A 12,382-nucleotide genomic window follows, 5' to 3' on the forward strand; every position below is an offset into this window, starting at 1 on the left:
ATGCCACAGATATAACGTCATGGAAAACCAAAATAAAATGTCTATTCTACCGAAATGTAACAGCTGTTATAGTTGGGGTATCGATTTTGTGATACCCTTTGAATTTATCGCTAATATGAAGATAAATCTAGAAATATTAGATTTAGTCAAGTGGTCAACCTTATTTCATCCTTGATTTACATTCAAAATTTCTAATTTTATTCCTTATAAATCATAGAAAGGAAAGGTTCTTTATAACAAATAGGGATCAAATGGATTCGCAAATGGGAATGTTTACGTTAATCTATTCAAAATGGATTTAAGAATTTCGGTTTAATTGTCTTTCTTATCTTCATCCTACTAATTTTCACTGGTTAAAAGTTCTAAATGAAAGTAGCTTAAGTTAAGTGTCACAAATTAAACCATTTTCTGAGCAGTTTGTGTGGTGATTACTTTGATGCTGTTCAATTTTAAGTAATTAACTTTAAGTTATTTTTTTTAAGTATACTGATTACCAACTTTTGTTAAACCAAGCAAAGAAAATAAAGGCAATTGCTGCATGTTTTATACCAAGACATATGTATAAGTATTAAATATTATAATAACAAGACTTTTTTTAAGGAAACATGGAAAATACTTTCATATATTTAGGTGATAGGAAAAAATCTTAACTTTTTCCAATTTAAAGACAATAAAAGCATTACGATATTCAATTAAAACATTTTTTCAAAATTTCATTATACCCATTTTCCGTATAATTACTGGGTATTCAAAGAGATTGCTAGAAATCGCCCTCATATTCTGTGATTTGCACCAAAAGCCAAATATTTGTTCTTAAACAATATTTAGTTTTGGCGCTGCATTTTGTTTACTCTCACTCACTCACTCACTCACACACACACACACACACACGGATAGAGATACAACCGAGCCGAAGTGAACCACCTACCCATCGACCCACCAAACGACCAGCAAAGCAAGCACCACCCATACGAACTGTTGTCCAACTGTCTGTCAGTCTGTTTCATTCTTCTTCTGTCTGGATGTCCCTCTAGCTGTCTGTCTGTCTGTCTGTCCGTCTATCTTGTAGTATGTGTTTTTACGTTTCGTTTGGCTTTCGGGATTTTTCAATTTTTGTTTATTCTGAAGGCGACCGGCGGCGTCGGCGGCCAAATTCTCTCCTCCAAAAGAAAAAAAAAAAACATTTCTCCTCCAAAAATTGGAGGCAATAAAAATCGAAAAACATAAGGCTTTTTGGCTTTTGCTTTATAAACAAAACAAACAATTTACAAAACCGAAAACAGGAAAAAACGAAGAAAAAGATGATGATGATCATGATGATGATGATGAAGCTAAAGAATAACCCCACGCTGGGGGGCAAAAAGCTCCCCTAATTCATATCGTCTCCCATTCCCTTCTTCTTCCGCCAAGACTACAATTAATACCTAATAATTATGTTACACACACACTTTTCCAACCATTTCCATTTCATTATTTCATTTCATATTTTTAGGATAAATAAATTCTCAAGTACAGATACGTTTAATGTATTATTTTTTTCTTAATTGTAGTCTTTCAAATTCCAAGTATTTTTAGATTCTAAATTATTCACCTTTAATGAGCGGAAAAAACTTCAAAAAAAAAGCTAAAAATGTTTTAATAGCACATGCACTTAGAGAAAGAAAATCTAACGAAAAATCAATAATTATTCTAGTTTAATATACTAATATATAAACTAAGTGCTTTTTTATTCCGTCTCCTTAGTAAGTCATTGGATTTTTTTGTTTTTATAACGTTTTTCAATTTGCTAATCCTCTTTAGCTTAGTTAGGACAAATTTTCTAATTATTTTTAACGAATTTCTGTTCGATTTGAAAATAAATTTTCTTAAAATTCACTTCTTTTCTTTCTTTAAGTATAGGTTTACTTTTAACTAAGTCCTAATTGTAGCTATAGCGAAATTGGGCAATGCATTGAGAGAATAATGCGCCTTTAAGTATGCAATATGCTGGTGATTATTTATTGTTTTTAACAAATTTTCAAGTTTGTTTGTTATTTATAAGCAATGTTTGCTTTGAGGATGACTTTTTAACCATAAGAGATTTCAAATTTCTTTGTATATTTCTAAAAGCTAATTCTTCAACTAATTATTGCATACTTTTGGAGGTAAAATAGCTCAGCCCATGAATAAAACGTTCTTTACGAAAACTTGTATACCAATCAAAAATAAGCTTGAAAACTTTTCTGTACATATATGGGGGACAATAGCCCTGCCTTTATATATCAGACTTTAAATTTTTTACCCTACAATTATTTATCCGTTATCTACACTGGTCAAAAAAAGAGTTTACCTACGGGCTTAATAATTTAATTCATAAATAGTAACCACTTTACATTTACTGTCTGAAAATGATTTTCTTTAACTCCGGGTGTATGCCCCTTGTCTTGTGTCTTGTTATTCTTTAAATTCCAAAGGTTCAAAAGCGAAAACTTTATTTTCACATTTCATTAATTACTATTTCCACTTCTAGCCGGCATTCTGGTGTGTTTTTTCCCAGTGTAGGTATATATTTAAAATGAGTTTTTCTTTTTTTATATACCGAAATTTCCTTTTTTGTTTTTTTTTTGTTTCTTACCCACACCGCTTAACGAAAAAAAAGCATATCCTGAGCTTCTACACACGCAATTACTCGTAAGGAGAAGTTGTTTTTTTTTGTCGTTGTGGAAGAGCATTAAGGGGGCAATAGGGGTTGATGCGGGGGCGGTTGTAGGGGGGACTGGTAGGAGGTGTGTTCGGGCAGTAGGTCAGGAGTGTTTGTAAGTGCGGCCTGACTTGGTAAAACGGCTCTGCTTCTTTGCTCTCTCTCGCTCTTTCACGCTCTTGTTGTGGGTATGAAGTTGGCTGGCCTCAGTTAACTTGGCGTGTACATGACACTCACACACACACACACGCACACACCTACAAACAGGATACACACACACACACACACACACACATACACTCTCGTAGTAGTACTTTATGCAGAGAGGTGAAGAAGGATATACACGTGTGGAGGAGGCGCACGCATCGATTTTTTGCCGTTTTTTAGTATAACATAAAACTTTCTTATTGTTTTTAGTTTTCGATGAATTTCGAAAATTTCCAAAAAAGATTTTCGTTCTTTGTTATAGATACACACACACACACACACACACACACACACGCACACACTACATATACACATTGATATCCACTTGCATTGCATGGACTTTTGATGATTTTGGTGCCGCCTTCTCACCTATTTGTCGCTTCGTTTTTGATTTCTGCGCTCTCGTCCTACCAAAAACATAGTTTTTCCTTTTTCCTTTCTTCAACGCAAGTGAACAAAAAATTTAAACAAAAAGGAAAATTGAAAAATTTCGGACAACCGACAACCGTAACCGTATATCTCTCAATCGAACCACTTAAAAATCGCTTTGCTATCACATTAACATAATAGGAGGGAAAAAATAACAAAATAAAACCAAAAAAAAAAAAAATAATAATAAAAAACCGAAACGTTCTTCCTCGTTTCCCGCTCTCTCTCTCCTTTCCTCCTTCTTCTTAGTTTTGTTTCGTCGACAGTTCCACTTTGCTGCTGTGTTTCTTTTTTTCTTCTCTTATTTTTTCACTTTTTTTGTTGTTGCCGAACTATTTAGTTTCTTTTCACTCTTTCCGAATTGCTCCGATCCGTTCGATGCGATTTAACAAACTGAAGAATACCAGCCAAAAAAACAAAAAAAAACACACTAATTTTCGCTCTGTTTTGAAGGAATGACTGGTTGAGGTTGGTGGTTCGTATGGATTCGAAATGTGGTGCATGCGCGTTGCAAAAAGTCTTTCTCACTTCACACTTTACGTTATGGCGCCAAAATACAACACTGCGTATGCGTAATATTTAAACCAAAAAACGCCTATCAAAGCAGCCTACAAAGTAGATAGCTAAATTTTATGGATAAAATTTAAAACTCTGAGATATCAAATCATTTTGGAACACTTATTCTTAAGAATTAAAGGTGGTTTTTCTGATAGAGAAAGAATTTTCATTTAAAAAGTAGAATGTCTAGCCTATCATTGGAAAGCTAAATCATTATGTACTACAATTTCTATGCTACATAATTGTCTGAGATATTATTAAAAACACTTTGCGCAAAGAAAACAGTCTTAATATGGAATAAAATCAAGTAAAAACCAGAGGGCCTGGGGCTAACGGACCCGGCAATTTGAACTCGTCTCGTCTCTTAATGCTGACCAAGAATACACATATGCATATACTTTATATGGTCGGAAATCTTTCCTTCTACGCGTTGCATACTCCTGAACAAAACTAATATACCCCTTTTGCAAGGGTATAAAAAAGGGTTTTAAAGAAACGAAATGTGTTCCAAAAAAAATATACGACTATAAAGACACTTTTGAAATTGAGCTATTTTATTATTTTAATAAATATATTTTTAAAAATAATAAAAACTTCTAGGAAAATCACTACCTAAGAAAATCTTTAAATGAGTTTTTCTCAAAATAGTTTTTTTCAAAGTTTCTGTAGGGAATTGTAAAACTATGTTTATAATAAACATTTCCAATACCATAAAGTATTAACATCCTTGATCTAGGTGAAAAGCCGATATAGAAATGATTCATACCCTCTGTAGTATACTTTTAGGGATAAGATTAGGGCACATACTTTTAGGGATAGATTATAAGTAATTAGAACTTAAGCATAATGTCTAGCTTTAAGTACCGTTAAGGACACTAGCCATAAGACCAATGTAAACGTTCTCCTATAAATACCGGGCTTGCGGCCCCAATAAATGACTTCAAGTCAAACCTTGCCTTCGCCTGTTTCATGGCGATCCTGCCTAACATTGGCAACAAACAAAAAGGCAATAAGAAAAAAAACCAGAGGGCCGGGGCTAACTTTGACCGCGTCAAAGTTTGTATACCCTTGCAAGTTTTTTGTGTAAAAGGTCTAATGTTTGCGAAAGAACGGCTTAGGAAATAACGAACATATTGATCAAAGTCACTGTTCACCACCGATTGTTCCTATGGGAGCTATATGATATAGTCGCCCGATCTTAATCAAATTTGGCACAGTCATTAATAGTTATGCTAAACTGAGAAATATAAATTTTTATGACAATTGCTTCAAAAGTAACGAAGTAATTGACAAAAGTCACTGTTTTCGAAAGATCGTTCCTATGGGAGCTATATGATATAGTCACCCGATCTTGATCAAATTTCGCATAGACGTTTATATGTGTAATTAACTCACCAATATTAAATTTCACGACAATAGCTCAAAAAATAACGAAGTTATTAAGAAAAGTCACTGTTCGTGACTTTGGCGTTTGTATGGGAGCTATATGATATAGTGATCCGATCCGGCTGAATCCGAGATATACAACGCCTGCAGTATATACAAGCCTACATGCAAAATTTCAGCTCTGTAGCTCTTACGGTCTAGGAGGAGTTTGCGTTGATCCAGACGGACGGACGGACGGACGGACGGACGGACGGACGGACGGACGGACGGACGGACGGACATGGCTATTTGAACTCGTCTCGTCGTGCTGATCAAGAATATATATACTTTATATGGTCGGAGATGCTTCCTTCTATGCGTTGCACACTTCTGACCAAAATTAATATACCCTTTTTGCAAGGGTATAAAAATCCTTGCCATACATAGGCAAAGTGATAAAAGGACTCACATACCGATGACCAGGACCATTACCCAAATAAAGCGGCGAGGTGGCCTTCTCGTCAGACTTAGAAGGCAGCGAGCGGCCCTGCTGGCCCAAGTAAACAGCGACCCACCACCACCATGGGCAGAGGCATGCCAAATTTGGATTAGGATATGCCGACTTGAGGAACAGCAGCAACAACAAAAAGAGGCAAAGCAGCACAACCAACAGCAGCAGAACCGACCAGCAACAACAGCAGAAAAATAAATCAAAAAAAAATCAATTTAATAAACCAGAGGGCCGGGGCTAACTTCGACCGCGTCAAAGTTTGTATACCCTTGCAACTTTTTTGGTAACTTTTTTCTTACCTATAGCCATCAAAGTGAAAAAACGTTTAAGCTAAAAAGGCTAATGTCCAAAAGAAACGCCTACAATCGCATAGGAAATAACGAAGTATTGATCAAAGTCACTGTTTTCCACCGATCGTTCCTATGGGAGCTATATGATATAGTTACCCGTTCCCTATCAAATTTGGCACAGTCATTAACAGATATATTAAACTAACAAATGTTCAATTTGAAAGCAATCGCGTCAAAAGTAACGAAGTTATTGACAAAAGTCACTGTTTTCAAAAGATCGTTCCTATGGGAGCTATATGATATAGTTACCCGATCTTGATCAAATTTGGCATAGTCGTTTATATGTGTAATTAACTCACCAATATTAAATCTCACGACAATAGCTCAGAAAATAACGAAGTTATTAAGAAAAGTCACTGTTCGTGACTTTGCCATTTGTATGGGAGCTATATGATATAGTGATCCGATCCGGCTGAATCCGAGATATACAACGCCTGCAGTATATACAAGCCTACATGCAAAATTTCAGCTCCGTAGCTCTTACGGTCTAGGAGGAGTTTGCGTTGATCCAGACGGACGGACGGACGGACGGACGGACGGACGGACGGACGGACGGACGGACGGACGGACGGACGGACATGGCTATTTGAACTCGTCTCGTCGTGCTGATCAAGAATATATATACTTTATATGGTCGGAGATGCTTCCTTCTATGCGTTGCACACTTTTGACCAAAATTAATATACCCTTTTTGCAAGGGTATAAAAAGTGTGCTAATATATCTAGGCACCTTTGTGGCAAGAGGCGATCTTTGCGCTGCCATCATAAATCAATTTAAATATACATATGTGTAAATATTAACGAAAAAAAAATACATATATATCTAAATAAATTTAATATATTGTCTATACAATTTTTTTTCAATATGTCTATCATTGCAAAAAAAAAATACCCTAGAAAAGAGAAAACAAAAACAAAAAATCACATATTTTTCAATAAGTCTATCATTGCAAAAAAAAAAATACCCTAGAAAAGAGAAAACAAAAACAAAAAATATTTTCAAATATACACTAAAATGAAAACTACACAAAAACAAAAACAAAAAAAAAAAAACAAATATATACATATACAATTAAATATAAAATTCCAATCAGCCGTATATACCCCAACATACCCTAACAAAGAGCACATGTCAACCATGTGCACTCAAAATTGCACAAACAACATAAGCACAGTTGTAAAGCTCGCCACGATCAAAGCAAGCTTCTAAAAAAAAAAAAAAAAAAAAAAAGCTCAAGAGAATTTCACAAAGCTTGCAAGCACACATAAAGCTTTCTGATCGCAGCAAGCTCCACAATATCAAAACTGCCCAATAACGAAGTCTAAATACCCTATAAGAAAAATTACAAAATTTTTTTTGGAAATAATTAAATATTATAAAATAGAATTATAAACAATTTGAAAAAAAAAAAAAAACAATAACAAAAAAAATATAGGAGAATCAGAGAATGAAATAATTAAAAGAAGAAAATTATTTTAACGTAATTTCAATGGACCAGAACATAGAAATATTGAAAGAAAAATTTCAGAAAGCATACAAGTGCCTAAATAAAACAATTTATATACACCCTCAAACCATAAACAAGCACCTTGAAACTGTCTTCGACAGTTATAATAGAATAAAGAGTAGCAATACAGACATATGCAATGAATCTAGCAGTAAAAGCTTTACTGAGCTAATATATAGTTTAAATAAACAACTAATAAGTATAGCAACAAAACATAATATAAAATTCACAATACCGGTAGATTCGAATCTAGAAGCAACTTTTGAACCTCTAATAGCAAAAGACATAGAAGAACCAGCTGTAAAAGATAACCCAGGAGACATTCAAGATACATCAGGTGTAAAAGATAACCCAGAAAACATTCAAGATAATACAAAACCAAAGATGGTGCAAACAAAGATCGAATTTCTTAATACAGCCTCTAAGCTGATTCAAGAGTATGATGGTGGAGTAGAAACAATTCAAAGTTTCATAGATTCACTGGAATTAATCAACGAAATAAAAGCAGAACATGAAGAAACAGCTATTAAAGTCATAAAAACAAAACTAAAAGGGGACGTTAGATTACTAGTTACTAATGAAAACACTATAAATGGTATAATCCAAACATTAAAGAAAGAAATTAAGGGTGAAACAGTTCAGGTAGCAGAGGCAAGATTAATGAATTTAAAACAAAATGGCAAGAACGCAAATTCATTTATGTCAGAAATAGAAAATCTTACTAAATCATTGAAACGCGCATTCATAACAGACAACGTAAACCCTGAAACAGCAAAGAAATATGCCACTCAAACAGCAGTGAAATCAATCATAAAGAACTGCGATAACGAAAAGGTCAGAACAATAATAGAAGCAGGCAATTTTACTGAAATGAATGATGTTATAGCTAAATTTGTAAATACATCTACAAATATAGAACAAGATCACAGCGTGTTTTATACTAAAAGAAACAATTACACAAATAGGAACTCGTACAATAATAATAGAAATTATAATAATAATTACCAAAATAAAAACCCAAATGATAATACTAACTATAACAATACTAGGAATTACAATAACTATAGTAATAATTATAATCGAAGAAATTATAACAATAGATATACCAAAACTAATTATCCTCCTAAAACACAACAAAATAATAATGTTAGATTTACAAATATAGAAGAAAATTCGGAAAACTCCGAAAGTCCTCTGGTGTAAAAAATCGAACAAATAAAATATATAATTTAAATTGCAACCTTAATAGCTACATAACTTTAAACTTTGACGATGTAGGGACAATAAAATTACTATTAGACACAGGAGCTGATGTATCACTAATAAAACAAGAAATATTAAGAAAAGACAATACAGTTAACATACAAAAACGGACAAAACTTAGTGGAATAGGCAAAGACGTCCTATTTACAATAGGCGAAACCAAACTAAAGGTCAGCAACCTCTCAACGGTACACACCTTCCAAGTAATAGAAAATGATTTCCCCATCCCATGTGACGGAATCTTGGGGCTTGACTTTATAAAAAAATTCAATTGCACACTCAATTATTCCACCAACAAATTGATAATAGATCCATATAAATCAAGATATAAAATTATAATCAATATAGGGATCAGTCAAAACACACATGTATTCCATATCCCATCTAGAACAGAAAAAATTGTACGCATTACAATATCCTCAAACGACAATAACATCTTTATCCCTAATCAAGAATTACACCCGGGGGTATTCGTCGCAAACACTATTGCTTCCAAGACTAACCCATATGTCCGCATATTAAATACTAACAACACAGACGTGCAAATTGCAAATATAAACCTATTAAATGAAAAACTGTCCGATTATGAAATCTTAAAAATAGACAAACAACATGATTCAAAACATAAATCCACAATAATGAACAAACTAGCACCCCATTTTCCCGATTTCGTAAAAGAACCTCTACATAAATTATGCTCAGAATTTAATGATGTATTCGCAATAGAATCTGAACAAATATCGTCCAACAATTTCTATAAACAAAAATTAAGACTCAAAGACACAACACCAGTCTACACCAAAAACTACAGGATAGCACACAGTCAAAAAACCGAAATCAATAAACAAGTGGACAAATTGATCAATGATGATATTATTGAACCATCAATGTCTGAGTTCAATAGTCCGATTTTATTGGTTCCTAAAAAAGCGCTACCTGGCAGTAAAGAAAAACGGTGGAGATTGGTAGTTGACTATAGAAAAATTAACAAACAACTAGTAGCGGATACATTCCCACTACCCAGAATGGACGATATCCTTGACCAGCTAGGACGCGCTAAATACTTCTCTTGTTTAGACTTAATGTCAGGATTTCATCAAGTAGAATTAGAAGAAAAATCTCGGGACATAACATCATTTTCCACAGATAAGGGCTCATTCAGATTCAAGCGATTACCATACGGATTAAAAATTGCACCAAACTCGTTTCAAAGAATGATGTCCCTTGCATTCACGGGTCTATCACCATCCCAAACATTCCTTTATATGGATGATCTAATTGTAATTGGTTGCTCTGAAAGTCACATGATCAGAAACTTAAGGGATGTTTTTGAAACTTGCCGAAAATATAACCTAAAATTGCACCCAGACAAATGCTCCTTCTTCAGACATGAAGTTACTTTTCTAGGACACAAATGCACAAATAAAGGAATTTTACCAGACGAAAGCAAGTTCAAAACGATTCAAGATTACCCGACTCCCAAAAATGGCGACGAAGCCAAAAGATTTGTAGCATTCTGTAATTACTACCGTAGATTCATTCCAAACTTTGCATACCATGCACAATTTATCAATAAATTATCTAGGAAAAATGTAGAATTTATCTGGGATGCAAACTGTCAAGCAGCTTTTGAATACTTAAAAAACAAATTATTAAGCCCACAAATACTTCAATATCCAGATTTTAATAAAAAATTCTGTATCACAACTGATGCAAGCAAGATCGCATGTGGAGCCGTCCTCAGCCAAGAATTTGATGGACTCCAATTACCCATATCATATGCATCTAAAGCATTTACAAAAGGCGAAAGCAATAAGTCAACAATAGAGCAAGAATTAACAGCAATACATTGGGCAATTCAATATTTCAAACCATACATATACGGGAAAAAATTCCTAATCAGAACTGACCATCAGCCATTAACATACCTATTTTCTCTAAAAAACCCATCGTCAAAGCTTACTAGAATAAGGCTAGATTTAGAAGAGTTCGATTTTACTATAGAATACATCAGGGGACAAGAAAATTTCGCAGCGGATGCTCTCTCCAGAATTGAATTTGAAAATATAAAAAACATAGAAACTAATAAAATACTTAAAGTAGCAACAAGATCAGAAACAAAAAAATTAGTACATAAGGAAAACAAAATTAACAATAGCAGAATAGAAACACCAAGAGTATATGAAATAATAAATCCTAGCGAAGCCAAAAAATACGCGCAAATTAAATTCAAAAAGTGCAAATGTTTTATTACCAAAAATAAAGAAAAATTACTCTCCTTCAACATAGGCGATTTGATCATTAGTGGAAGAATAGATCTAGATCGATTCCTTCCAAGGCTTGAAAAAGAAGCCGGTGCTCAAAAAATCTATAAACTGAAGATAGACATGTCAGAAAAACTATTAAGGTCACTTACACCTAATGAACTAAAACAAAAAGGAAAAGACACATTAAAACATTTAGAAATAGCAGTTCTACCCCAAGTAAAAGTTATAACAAATAAAGAAGAAATAAGAAATACATTAAATAAATATCATAATGACCCAATAGAGGGAGGTCACTGCGGGGTAAACAGAACACTAGGAAAAATAAAAAGAGATTTCTTTTGGAAAAATATGTCTCGGGATGTTGCAATATACATCAAAAATTGCGAAAAGTGCAAACTAGCCAAAGTAACCAGACACAACCACTCCCCATTGGTCATAACACCAACCCCTGCAACCACTTTTGACACAATAATAATAGATACAATTGGACCATTACCAAAAACAATGAACGGTAATGAATACGCAGTTACTATTATCTGCGATCTGTCCAAATATCTCATATCAATACCAATACCAAACAAAAGTGCAAAAGCGGTTGCAAAGGCAATATTCGAAAAATTCATTTTAATTTACGGTTCAGTGAAAACAATTCTAACAGACATGGGAACAGAATATATGAATTCAATACTAATAGAACTTTGCAAAAATTTTAACATAACTAAAATTAATTCCACGGCGCACCATCATCAAACTCTTGGAACAGTAGAAAGAAGCCATAGAACTTTCAATGAATACATCAGGTCATATATATCCATAAAAAAAGACGATTGGGATGAATATCTAGCATACTTCACATATTGCTTTAACACCACTCCATCCACCGTACATGGTTATGCACCTTTTGAACTAGTCTTTGCAAAACATCCTAAAACTGTCCCATTCTCGTCTGAAACGGTAGAACCCATTTACAACATTGATGATTTCAATAAAGAAATAAAATTTAAATTACAAATAGCACAAAATAGAGCGAAACTGCTTATCGAAAAATTTAAAGCATTACAAAAAGAAACATATGATAAAAACACAAAAAAAGTATCGCTAACTGAAGGACAAGAAATACTTTTAAAAAATGATACAGGACATAAATTAGATAACAAATACACAGGCAAATATACAATACAGAGCATAGGTCCTAACAATAATATAGTAATAGCGGATGATAAAAACAAAAAGCAAACAGTACA

The sequence above is a fragment of the Drosophila willistoni genome, assembly GCF_018902025.1.
Source record: "Drosophila willistoni isolate 14030-0811.24 chromosome 2R unlocalized genomic scaffold, UCI_dwil_1.1 Seg167, whole genome shotgun sequence".
Classification (NCBI taxonomy): Eukaryota; Metazoa; Arthropoda; class Insecta; order Diptera; family Drosophilidae; genus Drosophila; species Drosophila willistoni.